The 18,265-nt window shown below is 35.9% G+C and overlaps 1 long non-coding RNA gene across 1 annotated transcript in view; it reads left to right on the forward strand.

The window, feature by feature from the left end:
- The window catches only part of LOC141584820 (uncharacterized), a 218,387-nt gene that overhangs the window by 7,581 nt on the left and 192,541 nt on the right, over positions 1-18,265 (forward strand). The window lies entirely within an intron of this gene.

An 18,265-nucleotide genomic window follows, 5' to 3' on the forward strand; every position in this document is an offset into this window, starting at 1 on the left:
TCTCTTTCGATCTCTTCTCCTCCTCCCTAAATTCAAATTAGCAGATGCTTTGAAGTTGAAAAGCAGAAGCCATCCTAAATTCTCTGCTCATGCTCTTCTGTTTTCTTCCTTTACTTTCTTTTCTGTTTCTTTGTTAAGTAGAGTGTTGCTCACATCATTAGTGTATAGTAAATGCTTGTAGGCAAGACTCTAAACATTTTCAGAGGAAGAAATTTTGTAAAACTTTTTATAGTCCTTCTGCCACCTGCCACCACCCATCTCTCTGACACTTCCCTGATAACCACATTTTGTTTGTTTGTGTTTTTTTTTGCAACATAGTCTTTCTCTGTCACCCAGGCTGGAGTGTAGTGGCATGATCTTGCCTCACTGCAACCTCCACCTTCCCGGTTCAAGCAATTCTCTTGCCTCAGCCTCCTGGGTAGCTGGGATTACAGGTGCATGCCACCATGCTTGGTTAATTTTTGTATTTTTGGTAGAGACAGTATTTTACTATGTTGGTCAGGCTGGTCTTGAACTCCTGACCACGTGATTCCCCCACCTCAGCCTCCCAAAGTGCTGGGATTACAGGTGTGAGCCACCACTCCAGGCTGTTTGTTCTTTCTTTCTTTGCTCACTTACTTGTTTGCTAAAGGGAAGAGCATCTTGGGAGTGAGAACTTAGTAGAATGATGAACACAAATGTGCATTTAGTAGACATTTAATAAGTGCCCATTTTGCTTCCTCTCATTTATATCTCTTTTGCAGTTTCTTCTTTGCTTCATTTTTTGTACATTTCTTAATAAACGTTGGAGAAATTTTACCCAATAAATTTAAAGAGATTTCTCTGTCATAATAAGATCACTATGACTGAAGATGCCTAAACAGGTGATAGCCACTTGGCAGAGAGATGTATATCACATTTAAGCCTTCATTTTTATACTAGATTATGTCTAAAGACTTTCTAAAATTGTATTTAATAACTAGAGACAGGGTCTCACTATGTTGCACAGGCTGGTTTCAAACTCCTGGCTCAAGTGATTCTCCTGCCTCAACCTCTCAGAGTGCTAGGATTACAGACATGGGTTACTGAACCTGGCCTAAGGACATTTTAAAACCAGTATTTTATGGTTCTCCATTTCCTTGAGGGGGAAAACAAACAAACAAACAATAACAACAAAAAACAACCTATGTCTTGTCCTGATTGAAATAAAGTGAAAATATTTGGCCACACTGATAAGAGGACAAGGAGAACAAAGTGGTGGCCGTGATGTGAATTCCAGGAAGAAACAGTGGAGCCAAACAGATAAAATATTGAGAAGTTAGAAGCACAAGAGCTGTGGCAGCTCTAATTTCTTCTAGGTTATACTTTGTAAATTTTCTCTGGAATTATAACTTATCAAGCATATTTAAAGTTTAGAAGAAAGCCTGATAGATAACATGTTTGTTTTTTCAAGTGTTGAGATGTAATTAGCAAAATGAGCCATGTCATTCCTGAACTAAATACAAAAGTTTGCCATAGTTTAAAACAGCTTCAGTGACTTCCCTGGGAGATGTTTCCCAAGTCCCAGAAGAGTCATTAAATGTTGTTCAGTGGTACCTTGTACCTGCCTCTGCTACTGCATTTTCCACACTGAACTGTAGTGAAGTGGTTTATCTGTCTCTGTCAATCTAATGTAAGCTACTTGAGGGTATGGACCATCCCTCATTTGATTATGCATTCCTAGTGCTTAGCATGGTATCTGATACATAGTAGGTAACCAAAAATTACTTAGAGAACTAAATAATATGAATGAAAGACTCACAGCAAATGTTAAACAGGTAAATTAAAAGTGAAAAAAATTTACAAATCATGCAGATATTCCTAGATTTGCTGATTCTACATGTCATATATACTAAATACTCTAAAAACTAAATTTTTAAAAAGTTGTATTTCCATAAGATAGAGCTCTTGTCTAAAGTCTCTCTAATATATAATCGAAGTCCTCATTCATATGTCTCCAGAACATGCAAACTAAAATTGTAGAACCAGGAATTTTCTAACCATGCCTAAGATAGTGAAATTGCATTTTATAGAGTACGTTTTAAAAACCAATGCAGTAATGAGAAGGAATAAGTAAAATTAAAAAGCAACTGAGTGTAAGAAGGAAGGGAGGGAGAAGGAGGGAGGAAGAGGAAGAGAGAGGAGGAGGAGAGCAAACACTCCAGATGTAGATGGAGGTTCTGAATACCAGGGGGAAAAAGTGGGCACTTCCAGCAAGAAATGAAAATGACTGTTCCACAGAACAATCACTTATTATATGATTTAATATATACAAGGGTCAGATAATGGCTAGTTTTATATAACTGACCTCTCAGGGATCAAGGCCTAGGATTAAATTTACATTAAATCTAATCCTTGGATTTAAAAACTGGCAGTGAGGCCAGGTAATATTCTGTCTAATAACTTTTCACATTTGTCTTCCTATTTGTCATGCTTCTTCATAACTAATCAAACATGATCATGCATGATCCTTGCTACCTCCAGCTGATGTAATCATTCTTTCAGCTATACATTCATTTATCAAGGGCCTGAGTCTCAAAAGCTTCAGAATACCCAAACTAAGAGTGCAGATTTGGAGATAAAATTTAGAAGATCAATTTAGTTTTAAAAAAAAGTAACTAAAATAGCTATTTAAAAGCAGGAAAGAAAGAGGAAGGAAGGAAGGGAAGGAGGGAGGCAGAAAAGGAAGTGAGGAAGGAAGGAAGGGAGGGAGGGAAAGTTATAACCTAGCTGAGTAGAGAATCCCCTCTAGAATTAATTCTATAAGAAATAGGCCTGATAGGGTGGCTTCCGCCTATAATCCCAGCACTTTGGGAGGCTGAAATGGGAGGATTGCTTGAGCCCAGAAGTTTAAGATCTGCCTAGGCAACAAAGGGAGACCTCAGCTTCACAAAAAAATAAAAATAATTAGTCAGATGTGGTAGTGCATGACTATTGTCCCAGCTATTTGAGAAGCTGAGGCAGGAGGATCACTTGGGCCCTGGAAGCCAACTCTGATGGTGCCACTGCACTGCAGCCTGGGCAAGACAGCAAGGCCCTGTCAAAAAGCAAAAGAGAGAGAGAGAGAGAAGAAAAGAAAAGAGAAGAGAAGAGAAGAGAAGAGGAAGAGGAAGGAGGAGGAGGAGGAGGAGGAGGAGCAGGAGTGGAGCAGGGAGAAAAAAGTTGTACAGGAATTAAGCAGCAGATGTTTACTTTAGGGTTTCCTTAGAAAAAACTCATAGATAAAGTAGTAGATAAAGTGAGCCTGGAATGATTAGGGGCTTCTTGGTCTTTTGGCTAGATCAAGTGTAGAAATGGAGGACAATTCAGTAACAGAGTACACAATTATACAGAGTCAAGAAAGAGTCTATATGAAAAATGTCAAAGAATTACTTTTTATTGGAATAAAAGGTATACAAAGCATAATAATGAAAAATAAAAAATAAAGTTGTGAAAAGATAGGTTGGAGCCCAGTCACAGAAGACCATTAATCTGTAGCTAAGGTGCTTAGAGTTTATTCAATTGTTGGTGGAAAGCTATGTGATATGGTTTGGCTGTGTCCCCACCCAAATCTCATCTTAAATTGTAACTTCAACAATTCCCATGTGTTGTGGGAGGAACCTGGTGGGAGGTGGTGATTGAATTATTTATGTTGGCCTTCTGTGTGCTGTTCTCACAATAATGAATGAGTCTCACAAGATCTGATGGTTTTAAAAATGGATGTTTCCCTGCACAAGCGCTTTTTTTTTGCCTGCTGCCATCCATGTAGGACATGATTTGCTCTTTCTTACTGTCTGCCATGATTATGTGGTTTTTCCAGCCACATGGAACTGTAAGTCCCTATTAAACCTCTTTTTCTTCCCAATCTCTGGTATGTCTTTATCAGCAGTGTGAAAACAAACTAACACACTTGTTTCTACAAAACATTTTAAATAACTTTTATATACTTAAATAACATTTTATCTGCTTATTATAGAAAATTTAGAATATATAAAGTAGAAAGAAGAAAAATCATTTATAGTCTTGTCACAAGGAGAAAAACACAGCTAACACCATTAACTATGTACTTTCTTTAATTTTTTTATAACTGCATATTATTTTTCACATCATGTTGATCATGGGAATTTATAAAACTTCATTTGTATTTTCCACAATTTTGAATCTCACTATCTGGACAGAAGTACTAATAAGGCAACATATTCCATATAAATTATAGGTCATGTTACTCAGACTGATCTCAAATTCCTGGGTTTGAGTGATTTGCCCACCTTGGTCTCCCAAAGTACTAGAGTTACAGGCATGAGCCACCGTGCCTACCAATAAAATATTTTGATACAGGTATGCAATGTGTAGCAATCACATTGGGGTAAAGGGGGTGTTCTTCACCTCAAGCACTGATCATTTCTTTGTGTTATAAACATTCTAATTCATTGTTTTAGTTATTTTTAGAGGTACGATAAATTATTGTTGACTGCAGTCACCCTGTTGTGCTATCAAATACTAGATCATATTTCTTCTAACTATATTTTGGTACCCACTAACCATCCCCACTCCCACCACCCCTCACTGCCCTTCCTAACATCTGGTAACTATCATTCTACTCTCTATTTCTAAGAGTTTAATTGTTTTAATTTTTAGATCCCACAAATAAGTGAAAACGTGAAGTTTGCCTTTTTTGCCTTGCTTATTTCACTTAATGTAATGTCCTCCAATTCCATCAATGCTGTTGCAAAAGACAGGATCTCATTCTTTTTTATGGTTGAATGGAACTTCACTATGTATATGCACTATATTTTTTTTGTTGATGGACACAGGTTGCTTCCAAACCTTGGCTATTGTAAATAGTGCTGCAGTTAACATGGAAGTATAGATATCTCTTTGACATGTTGATTTCATTTCCTTTAGATAAATATTCAGCAGTGGAATTGCTGGATCATATGGTAGGTCTATTTTTAGTTTTTTGAGTAACTACCATACTGTTCTCCATGGTGGTTGTACTAATTTATATCCTCACCAAGGGTGTACAAGGGTTTCTATTTCTCCACATCCTTGCCAGCATTTGTTATTGCTTGTTTCTTGGAGAAAAGCCATTTTTACTGGGGTAAGATGATACCTCATTGCAGTTTTGATTTGCATTTCTCTGATAATCAGTGATGTTGAGCACTTTTTCATATCACATAGCTTTTTATAGTTGAAATCAAACTATATATTCTGATTTTTATGCTTATTTGCCACAGAAACATTCAAATATTCTAGTCGGAATGGGAATTAGAATAGAAAAATGATCAGGCACAGGTATTTCTGCACGTGATGACTCGGTCTTTTTTCATTTATAAAAGCATAATGACTCAGATCATTCAACATGAGTTGTAAAAATGTCGAAATATATCATTTAAATTCTTTGGCAATGACAATGGCTTTTATGTGGCTCCAGGCAACTCTGGTTTTATGGAGGGAAAGAGCATTTTGTAATATTCTTGGCACAAATATTCCAGTTATGTAAAACAGAATAACAGAAAATTTTCAGTGATTCTCTAACAGGCAATGTATTTCATCTGCTTGTAGCATAAAATAATGATGCTTGATAAACACTTTTTCTTATATGAGGATTAGAGTGGAAGCAGGAGAACAGGTATGATAAACATTGTGAATCAAGCTTAACTCTGGGCTATAAAATCCACCTGAAAAGACATTTTTCAATCAGAAAATGACTTTGTCAAACAAATCCAGTAAAGGAAGCTCTGTTAAGCTTCTCATAGCCTGACCTATGTATTCTGGAATTATTCACTTTTAGTCAGTTGGTAATTGTATGTCTTTACTTAATTTTTTCCAAAGGTGGTTCAGGAGTAAAATTTACTGATTCCAGCATGACTGAGCATGCCTTTTGTTAAAATTTCCTATGGGAAATAACTTAGGTGAATATAAAACTCAGTTCTCAATCTTTTTTTCTTTCTTCCAAAATCAACACCTGTTCAGTAGAGATAGAGCTTCAGTGTTTTCTATTATAGTTGATAGAAAAACATATATCCTGGCCTCTGAGGAGAGCAAATATCTTTCTAATTCTTTCAGATGATGAGAGGTTTGTCAGATTTCATAAGGCAAACATAGACAGGCTTCTGAATGCGTTTTCTAATACAACTTCACTGTTTTTATAAAAAGTGGAAAAATCATTCTTAAAAAAACTTTTCATTTTATGTGCTCTAGGGTAACTGTGGGAAAGGCTGCTTCAGTGGCTACTAAACAATTGTCCTTTTAGACTGAAAATTTTCTAGATATTGCTTTTGATCAGATAAGTGACATCAGAATTGTGTTTCTGTGAGATTTATCCAGTAGCAGTGATTGAGATGGATTAGAATGTGCAGCAAGTGAAGTTGACTAGTTCAGGGGCTGTTGTAATCATCCAAGTGAGGCACAAAGGCAACCTGAAGGACTGCAGATATAAGCAAAAAGAATTAAGAAAGGGAAGTGATGTTACAGACAGAAAAAGGACAGGCAAGATGAAAAGGGCATGGCATGGCATTGGGGCTTGTGAATGGGGAAGAATTAGCATGAGCTAGTCTGTAGCTAAGGTTGGGGTCCTTTCTTTGTGACTTGGCAGATCATTGTCTGTTGTGGACATAAAGATCAACTACATGGGAGAAAATAAAGGCTGTTTATTCAGAACTTGCCATAGCAATGGTGTCAGCCACTGTCACTTGTGTTCTGGCAGAGACTCAAAAGCAGGCGGAAGAGAGGGAAAGCTTTAGAGTGGAAAAAAGGGGGATAAACAGGAGGCTTTGGAATGGGGGTGCTATAGGCAGGCTAACTGGCCGTAGGCATCCTGTGTGATTGGTTAGGAGTGCCTATCTTTCTCTGATTTGTTCTCAGTTGGAAGCAGAGACAAAAATTAGGGACTCTGTCAGTTATTAGAATCCACTCTTGGACATTTGGGGCCAATTGTAACAAAAATTATTGTTTAGCTTTCTGGATTGTCACTACAGGTAAAAATCTGGCAATCTGCAAATCTGACCTACACAAGGCTGGCCTATTTATTGTAGACAATAAATTGGGCTATTTATTGTAGACAAGAGGATTGGTGTTCTGGGCACTTTGCTGCAGATTGTGGGTTAAAGTTATGTATATATGATCTGGCCGTTGTCCACTTGCACATTCACTCTCTCATTGGAAAATTGTCTCTTAACTCCATGGCTTAAGCATCTCTGTAATGGATGAAAGTCCTGTGTATTTCCTTGGCTCAGTGACGTCTTTTGCTACTCACATAATTTTTGCTTGAACTCCAGAACTCGTAAGTGCTTCATTCCAGAGGTTAGGTTTCTTCAAATACTTCTAACCAGTAATGCTCATTCCCCTGACAAATCTGTGGTAATGGTCTGAGGTGCTGCTTTGCCTCGGCTCTGACACAGCTCATCACCTTTTGAGTCATGACTTCATAAATGCTGACACATCCTTTGAATGGGTCACATTATGTAAGAATGACAGAACGAAAGTTTGTGTTGTAGTAACAGCTAAAATTAAGGTTGGATGTGCACCAAGGCAGAGCTTGCTCATGCAACTCCACAGAGCTGCTCTTGGTGAACCAGCTTAGTCCATATTAAATCCATGCAGTTGAAAGAACAGAACCAGGATTCTAAACTTTCATTATATTTTACAGTTTTAGGTAATTAATGACTTTAAGTCTTCTCAGAGTTTAAGACCAGCCTGGCCAACATAGTGAATCTCTACTAAAAACACAAAAAATTAGCCTGGCGTGGTAGCTCATGCCTATAACTTCAGCTACTCAGGAGGCTGAGGCATGAGAACTGCTTGAACCTGGGAGGTGGAGATTGCAGTGAGCTGAGATGGTACCACTGCATTCCAGCCTGGGCAACAGAGTGAAATTCTCTCTCAAAAAAACAAAATAAAATGAAATAAAAAATAAGTTATAGCTATATATATGTTCTTAAAGGACAAGTTATGTAAATATATATATATATATATATATATATACACACATATATATGTATGTGTGTGTGTGTATAAAATTTTATATATCTATAAAATTTGTCCTTTAAGAATGGATAAAACTATTATATGTATATATATGTACATGAATACGTAGATATATACACATGCATGTACATATATATACACATGATAGATTTCTATCATGTGTATGATAGAAAACTTCTAGAGTATGTAATGTGGTCAAACAGATGTCAGTTATATATGTATAACTGTCCTTTAAGAAAGAGGAAAACCACAATATATTGATCATCAACTATATACCAAGCACGTTACATATATTATGTCTAATCTTCACACCCACATTGCAAGGTAAAGGTTAATATCTCTGTTTCACAGATAAAGAAATTGAAGATCAGAAAAAGTTAAAAGGTTTGTTCAAGTCTACGTAGACAGTTAGCAGCAGAGATGGTACAAACATCGTCCAATCAAAACCAGAACAAACAGAAAAAAAAGTTTTCAGTCTTTAGATTTATCCCAACTCCTGTTTCTTATCTGTTTATAACACTCTCTTGGCCTAGACTTAACCCTTTATATAGATTTTTTCTTCCAAATTTTCATATTTTTGAAAACTGAATCCTGGAAATGTCTCTTAATTTAGTGTCTGATGGATAATCAGCATCAATTTTGAAGGCACATCTCATCCTTTTTCTGACTTTCTTCCCCTCTCTTTAAGCTTGGTCTTTTCTGCCTATCATCTTCCCATGGTGCTGCCCAGATGTGACCCAGTTAGGACACAAGTCTATGAGCAGTCACTGTGTGTCACTATGATTCAAAAATACAAAGCCTCCTCATTCACGAAGGTTGGTAAGTGTTCCAAATCCTGGGAAAGGAACAAAATCTTGTTGGCTGTGAATTTGTAAGCACTTGTCAACGTCAACAAAATACAACTCTAAGGTTCTGAGCATACACATATAATCCAGTACCTTTGTGGTTTGATACACATTTCACAATCCTTTTTTGTTTTGAAAGTCATACTTTATTCAATTATAAGATGGGAACACACTGTTCAAGATCTTGAATTTAGAGTATAAGTGGAAAAACCTCTCCTCAAACCTCACTTACGTTCACGTCTTTCTTCATATTTTCATGGTAACTTGACTGCACCAAAAAGTACAGAGGATGTTGCTAATTTGCCAACTTTAAAATTTTGTACCTAATAATTGGGCCAGATAATATCACAAAAATATTCCTTGCTAGCTACAAGATTAGTAGCTAAAAGAATCTAAGTGCTATAGTAGTAAAAACACGGGTTTTTGAGTTCAACAGCCCCCAGTTTAAATCCTAATTCCTATACTTAGTAGCTCTGAAACCAAACAAATTGCTTGTCTCCTCTGTGCCCCTTTTTCTTCACTCTTAAAATGGCGACCAAAATGTCTGTCTTATGGGCTTGATATATGCAGCAGAAATTCTGTAAGAACTACTGGGAAAATAATGAGCATTATTATTCATAGCAAGCAATTAGATATCTAGAATAAGGGCCAAAAAATGAGATGTATCTAACTTTGGATGGTCTTGTAGTTGGGAATGAAGGCAACACTGGGAAAATGAAAGAGTGACGTGAGTTCTCTACCCTCTCCAAAAGTCAAGGTAGTTCTTAGCAGATGAATGTACTTAGTGAGGAGGAGAGCAGCAAAACTGGGAAATTCTGGGTCCAGAAGAAGTTGAGATGTGAAGAAATAAGTTTATTTAGTTATTTAATTCAGCCTACTAAGTGTCAGAGGCCTCACCTATGTTAATTCTCAGAACAAATCTAAATGGCAGATATTATTTTCCCTGAGATTCAGAGGTCAATAATTTGCCTGAGATCACACAGTGAGTTACAGAGCTAATTTTCTAACATCACAATTGTGGACTTTGAATAACCAGTCACTGCCCGGAACTCTACCTGTCAAGATATTTGCAACAGGTTGAGACAAGCCACACCTTCACTTCCTGCAATAGAGCAGAAGATATATTCTGAAGGACTATTTCACCATAAAACAACTACAATCTTTTTTTTTAATTAGGTAAGCACTCAAATTACTTTTATCTAATAAGAGTAAGCAAGAATTTTACATGTTTGCTGTTTCATTTTATATATTATTTTTCCTGGGCCTTCATTTATAGGTTATAAAACTTCAAGGAACCATTCTCAACTAACATTATCATTAGATATGAATGATTCCAATTACAAATAATACTAACCTAAGCATTGTCATTACTTTTAAAATCCAAGTTTCTCAAAGTTTTATTTTTTATTTAATACAAAATGACCTGGTTCACACCACTAGCTGCCTAACAAACTGTTTAAAAAACTAAATCTTTTTTGTTAAAGAGCAGATTACAGAAATGTTTTCCATACTCTTATTGAAAAAAAAAAAAGATTCTGATACACATGTGAATCTAAATCAAAATTCACAAGTGGTTGCTGAAATCTTGTCAACTTTCTTCTCAATACAATAGAAATCCACAGTTATAATGCATAAACAATTCAAAATTATAGTTTATAATGGAAATGTCAACAAGTCATAACTAGTACACATTACTACTGATGAGTTCCACTATACTTCAATCAAGCACAGCAGATGTACATATCTGATAGACAGACTGCTTAGAAAATTAAAGCTATTGGAGCTATAAAAAAGGAATATACAAATATGAACATAGCAATGCCAAAGCATTTGAGTTGTTAAAAAAAATGAGTAAGATGTGATGTAAACACATCTGATAATTCTCTCTGTAAGCCACTGTCCACTGATTTATAAAGCTATGGTTTTATAACTCTTCTACACTACTGCATACAGTAATTTCATTGTATGTTCTTGACTACAATGCAGTCTTCAAATCATCTTGCAGAGCTTGTATGTATCATCTGAATTTCTCCAGAAAATCAGCTTGTCATATTTTCATAACCTGTGACAGAAAAGAACTTCTTAAACATGACACTGTAGAATAATAGGCTGACTAATTTAAGTACATTCAAATTAATTTCAAACGATGTCAGCTGGGATGATGGAGTAAGGACCTTCAAAATATCATTTTCCATAAAAACAAGAACACTGGCAAAAAAAAAGTCAACATCAACTTTTTTATTATCTTGAAAATGAATCAACTGCATACAACAATCTTGGCGGCATATACTCAAAAAAAATGACTGAATGTTCAGAGAGCTGCTCCGTGGTGGTCTCAATAAACCAACAACCCGCAATTACAGTGAAAACAAGCAACCAGCCAGGAGCAGTGGCTCACGCCTGTAATCCCAGCACTTTGGGAGGCCAAAGAAGGCGGATTACTTGGAGTCAGGAGTTTGAGACAAATACGGTGAAATCCTGTCTCTCCTAAAAATGCAAAAATTAGCCAGATGTGGTGGTGTGTATCTGTAATCCCATCCAGTTGGAAGGCTAAAGCAGGAAAATCACTTGAAACCAGAAGGTGGAGGTTGCAGAGAGCCAATATGGTGCCACTGCACACCAGCCTGGGTGACATGTAAGCCCACAGCCCACAATTACAGTGAAAACAAGCAACCTAGCTGCTGCTGGAATCCAAATAAGGTAAGAGCTCTTTGAAAGTCCTATCCGAAGAATTGTCATTATTTGACCTGTCGGTCAGTTTCCTGGAAAACCCCACTCACACGGCTTATTTTTATTCTGACTCAGAACACACCCAGTGAAATCAACATTTTCCCAGGTCATTTGTCAAAAACAATCAGCAGCAATTGTTTAACATAGCTGCCTGAGCAGTAAGGATTCCAAAATGTAGTCATTCCACATTTAGGAATATATCATAGAGAAACTCTTGCATTTGTGTTTCATAAGTTGGATAGAGACCTACTGCCTCATCTGTAATAGCAAAAGACCAGAAATAACCCAAATGCTCATTGGACAGTAGAGTGGATAAATTATAGTATATTCATATAATGTTTTATATCTTTCTTAATAATTCAAACATATAATATGTTACAACTGTACTTAGTATTATCAAATATTACAAAATAAAGTTTATACAAATTTTTTTAAGGGAGGAACTATTATATACTTAAGTACCAAAATATGAGATATAAAATGTACGTCTGGGGAGTTGAAGACTAGTGAAGGCTGGACTTGCTTGTGACCAGAAAGGTAGTTAGGATTTTTTATACAAGACCAAGAGTGCAGCAGTTAAGGAGAAAAGACATGAGAAGTAAATCTGCAGAGGGGGCCATTAGTATGACAGGAGAGATTCAATATGAATGCATCAAATCATTACACAACTCTAACAGTATCATTTATTGATCACTGTTCATGTGTCAGTGTTATAGATACATACATATATTATATGAAATCTCTAGCATTTAATAGCCACACTTCACAGATGAGTAAACTAAGATTCAGCAGATTAAGTAACCTTCACAAAGTTATGTGGTCAGATCAGTAGCAGCACTGGTATCCAAATTCATCTGGGATACTTTCATCTTTTTAATTAATTGATACTTTTATAAGCATGAAATGCTCCTCTGTATATAGTGAATCTCAACTGTAGCATGATTCAAAGTCACTCAGAGGCTTACTTGATGAAACAGACTTCTGGACTTCAATTATAAATTGATTCAGTAAGTCTGAAATGGGACCTGAAATTTGCATTTCTAGTAAGTTCCTGATTTATTGATGTTTCTCGATCAGGAACCACATTTGGAAAATCAGTTCCATATCTAATTTAGCTGCTCTTAATGTACCCACTCCATCTTTCGTATGATTAGTGTTTGCATGATATATCATTTTCATTCTTTTACTTTTAATATAAATGTCATCATATTTAAAGTAGTTTTCTTAGGAAATAGTTTCAGTCTGATAGTCTCTTTCTTTTCGTTAGAGTGTTTGGACAATTTATTATTAATGTAATTATTGATATGATTGGACTTAGATCTACTCACTTGCTATTTGTTCCTATTTGTCCCATCTGTTCTTTCTTCCTTTTTCTTTTTTTCATATCTTCTTTTGGATTAATAGAATAATTTTTAGTATTCTATTATATCAACATTATTAGCTTATTAGTTATCCCCCTTTGTCTATTTTTAATGAGTTTTTTAGGATTAAAATTTTTATCTCTATCTTTTCAGAGTTTACCTTCAAATAGAATTTTATACCACTTCACCTGTAAGAATCTCACACCTATATTTTTCTTCACATCTTTTGTGCTGTTGTTGTCATACATTTATTTTACTTGTATATATTCTGTCAACTCCATAATACATTTTTATTTCTTTGCTTCAAATAGTTATTTTTAGTAATTAAAAATAGAAAACTGCCTTTTATATTTACCTATATATTTACTCATTCTGATGTTCTTTATTTCTTTGTATTGATATGTTACCATTTGTTATCATTTTCCTTCTATTTGAAGAACTTCCCTTAACATTTTCTGTAGTGCTTTGTCTTCTGAAAATCAATTCTTTCAATTGTTGCTTGTTTGAAAAAGTCTGCAGCATTTTTCATGTTTGAAAGTTATTTTCACTATAGGATTCTAAATTGATAATGTCTTTTTCCTTTCAACATATTAAATGTATCACTCTATTGTCTTCTCTCTATATAAATGTATATATTTATAGAGACAGATTTATTTATATAAATATAAATGTTTATATAAATTTTATAATTAATAAAAGATTATATTTATATAAGATTGTATTATATAAATATAAATAAATCTATATTTCTTTCTATATATAGAAAAAGTCAATAAATGTTTGTATATATATAGAATAAATATATAGAGAGAAATATATATGTGTGTGTGTGTATATATATATATTTCTTTTTGAAACAGGTTCTACTCTGTCACCCAGGGTGGAGTGCAGTGGTGTGATCATGGCTCACCTCAACCTCCCAGGCTCAAGCAATCCTCCCCCTCAGCCTCCCAAGTGGCTGAGACCACAGGTGTGTCCCACTGCTACTGGCTAATTTTTTGTAGAGGCAGGGTCTCACTATGTTGCTCAGGCTGGCGTCAAACTCCTAGGCACAAGCCATCCTCCAACCTCAGCCTCCCAAAGTGTTGTGATCACTCAAGTAATTTACTGATCAGTGTGATCTTTTCAGAGTTTGATTTTAAGTTTTTTTAGGGTGGGTCTAGTGTACCCCTAACTCTAGGACTAACTGAGCCCTACTATTAAAGTGGCTTCACTGATTTCCCCGGGTGTTAAAAGTATCTTGCCATTCTAGCTGGCTGGAATTTAAACCTCTCCTAGCCCTATATAATCCCTGGGAATTGTTCAGTCTGCAGTTCCTCGGTGGTGTATATGCAGGTTAGGATTCATCAGCAGACTCAAGGGTACTTCTCTCAATTTCTGAAGTGCATTATCTATGTAGCTTCCTCCTCTTCCTTACTTTTCCCTGCCATGGTAGCCACCTCCACCTCCCTGAACTTTAATCTCTGTCTTCTCATTCAGTGAGACTACCGCATTCTATGTGGTTTCTTTCCCCTCTGCTGTGTCCTGGAAATTACCTGCAGATAGAAAGCAGGGAAGATGTAGGCGTTTGCACCATCAATTTTCTTCCTTCCTGGACTGTTTTCTACACTACCTAGTGCTCAACGAATGAAACCAGCTGTTTCATAAATTTTGTTCAGTTTTATGGTTAATCGCAGCAAGAAGCAAAATCCAGTATTAATTACTGCAATGTAGCCAGAAACAAAAGTGATCCTGGGATGTTACGTTTATATACTAACACAAAAAAAGACAAAGATCTTAGATTTTAATCCTCATGGACTGGGAGCTGTATTGCATAAATCAGCAAATCCTTTTTATATGGTATATTATGACCTCCTTAAAATATTTTGGTGTTCCTATACCATAATACTATAATCTAGAAAATCACCCCAGAGATGATACATATTGGAAAGACTATTACTTATTGTCCTCCTAAGATATCTCATTAACTTGCAAGTTGTGACCTTCTACCTACACAGTAAAGACTCCAACATTTTAATTTGTGGACCTTGACCCCATCCCATTAGCTACTAGACATCTCCTCCTCACTTCCCAGGTTCAACAAACCTAGTTATTTCCTTTCCGTCAATCACACCACCATCTCTTCCACAACTGGCTTTTCCTTCTCTATTCAAACTTACTTCTTAAACCAGATGCTAAAAATAATCACCAGATGTTATTCCTTTTCAGCCATACTCCACATGAAAAAGCAGTCACCAAACTTTATTATTTCTCCCTTCTAGCTGTTGCTGACATGTCTTACCCATGTCTATAATTTAGATTTCTAGTATTTCTTGCATGGACTAGTACAGTACTATGGTAGTTGTTCTTCTCTGAATTGCCTTAGTTCTTTCTGATCTATCTTCTATATTTCCATACAAAAGATATTCTAAGATGCAGTTTAGTCATTTATCCTTATTAAAATGTCTTCAGTAAAGCCGTATCATTTATCTGCATAAACATACATTTTGTGACAATAAATTTTGTTCATGACCTGATATCTCATCTCCTTCTCATCTTCTACCTTTTTACTTTATGCTCCAATTTTACAAAAATATTCTTCTAGTGAGCCTTTGAGGAGGCTCTGTTTCCATCTGGAATCCCTTTAGTCTACGTTTCCACCTATCACATCTCTCTCGTACTTTATAAACACTTCTCAAATGTTGTTTCCCAAAGGAAGTGTTCTGTGGCCCCCAAATCTTTTTGCAGAGATACAATTATCTCTATATTTTATAAATGCTTCTATTGGTCTACTTATTTCACTGCATTATAATTTGTTTACATGTCTTTTTTTGTCTTTACCATATTTTGTGCCTTTGAAGACATAGATTCCTAGTCATCTTCGAATTTTCCATGCCTATCACAACTAAAATCTAGTAGCAACATCAGAAATGTGAATCTAGGAAACTTTATGCAGCCCAAACATGGTACATCCTTTCCTTTCTTCTGCAAAGGCACAGGTTCCTCACCATCCTATTACAGGATAAGGGGAGAGGCAGAATCAGAAAGACAAAACTACAGTTCTGGCAGGCTTGCGAAATTGCCTACTAATTTTTTTTCTATTTGTAGTCCACAAGGTAGACAGTCCTGTTCTCTTCCTTATTGACTAGTTTGTGCTAAAATATAATCTTAAAGGCTTAAAAATATGATGTTATGCAAATATGAAATGAACTTGTTAAAGATATTCTTTAACTCACTAGCTAATGCATTGGAAAGACATTACAACAAGTAATAATGTAAAAAAGACTTATTTTAATAGTATTAACAATATGTTAGCAAGTGAGTTAAGAATCAGTTCAAAGAAGGGCCTGAAGAACAGACATATATATAGTAAGGAATGCTGAAATAAATTTTCTAATAATATAAATAGGTAATATCTTTATTGGACAGTAAAATGTAATGTTTGAGAGTATCTCTTCTATCCGGCACAAATCAATTTTATCCCTAATAAGTAAGACTTATTTGCACTGATATAGAAAGAACCTTTTGTGTAGCTATCAGTTCTCTACTATTTCTACCCTTACAGATTTACAAAATAGTCTACCCAATAAAAAGTCAAAGATGCATACCCTCATAAAACCAGTTACTCCAGAAAATTAGCTAGACAGTGTGCAGCCCTCAATTGTAAAGACACGTGTAATTTCCAAGTCTTGGAATTTTCTTCCCTGACATCAGTGAAATAATATTCCTTCATTTCCCAGAGAAAAAAATTATATTTGCCAGATGGGATATACACACAACTCTTAAGACATTTTGAAGACTTTTAATTGAAATCTAAAAATGCAAAGCATTATAGAGTGAAATGCCAGAAGTTTTAGCTTTAACTTTTTCCAGTTTATAAATCTAAGGCTCAATCTTAATAACATACATTCTAGGGTCAGGCTGCCTGACTATGAATCACAGCTCCAAGGCTACCTGACCTAGCCTAGAGCAAGCTAAAAACTCTTGATGCTTTATTTCTCTCATCTGAAAAATGAGAATGATAATATTTACCTCATGTGTAATAAGGATTAACTGAGCTATTTTCATTTTATTTTTTGTGTATATACTGCACTTGGAACAGCACCTGGCACATGTTTAACATTATAAGGATTTGTTTAGCAAAATTTGAACATATAACATAGATAGAAGAAAAGGAAGAAAGGTTTGCATTTAAGTCTTTGAAGGCATCTTCATGAACATTTATGATAGTGACTCTGGACTTCTATTCCTATTCAGCCATTATTTAAGAGAAACAACTCCTTCCTGAATTACCTAAGGCCAAAGACAATTTACCCAGAAACCATTCCATTTTCTTTTGATACTGATTCTGTAGGAATTTTCTTCTTTTGAGGGAAATCTAGCATTTAGTAACCTGTGGAGAATAACATTTCTTCTAGTGATGACTTGATTCTACTCTTCGCAAAGACAACTTTAATGATACTGAAGGAGCACATACTTGAGTTAAGAATGGATCTGAGCACACTGGCTCATGCCTGTAAACCCAGCACTTTGGGAGGCCTAGGCGGGGGGATCACTTGAGGTCAGGAGTTCAAGACTAGCCTGGCCAACATGATGAGACCCCCCCATCTCTACTAAAAATACCAAAATTAGCTGGGTGTAGTGGCGGGCACTTGTAATCCCAGCTACTTGGGGGGTGGAGGTGGGAGAATCGCTTGAACCCATGAGGCAGTGGTTGCAGTGAGCTGAGATCATGCCATTGCACTCCAGCCTGGGTAGAAGAGTGAGACTCCATTTAAAAAAAAAAAAAAAAAGATCTGAGACATGAAGGACAAAGAACTCCATCTCCCTCTAGATACTTTCTGAGCCTCATATTTTTCCTGATTTCAGCTCATTCCACTAGCCAAAAATGATCATCCAACTTGAAAAGTTTCTGCATAAATTAAGTACATCAATCAACAATGATTTACCAATAAACTTAAAACTAAAAAGCATTCCGCAAACCCCTAAGCTATAAGTGAGAGCTCTACAATGTATACCACCCAGAAGATAGGTGGGACTATATATGTTAGTTAGTGGAGAAAATGGATACAGGACAGGCCACACTACCAGAATGATGTGCTCACCATGCATTATGTTGTTTTTCACAATAAACCTATGAGGTAGGTACCTCCTAATTTTATTTCCTCCAAAATTTAAGGAAGCTTAGATTTAATTGGTTGTGAAGGTCACACAGCAATTACACTGTAAGACTTGACTGTGGATTTTACCAGAATGGAAAATTCCCATTTCATCCCTTTTCTCCAGTCTGTGACCATACTCTATAGGTACTCCTTGGGGTCATGTGCATCCTAGAGGATGCTTTCTTGCCTTGAGACCAAGGAC

This window comes from Saimiri boliviensis, chromosome 6 (genome assembly GCF_048565385.1).
Source record: "Saimiri boliviensis isolate mSaiBol1 chromosome 6, mSaiBol1.pri, whole genome shotgun sequence".
Lineage (NCBI taxonomy): Eukaryota > Metazoa > Chordata > Mammalia > Primates > Cebidae > Saimiri > Saimiri boliviensis.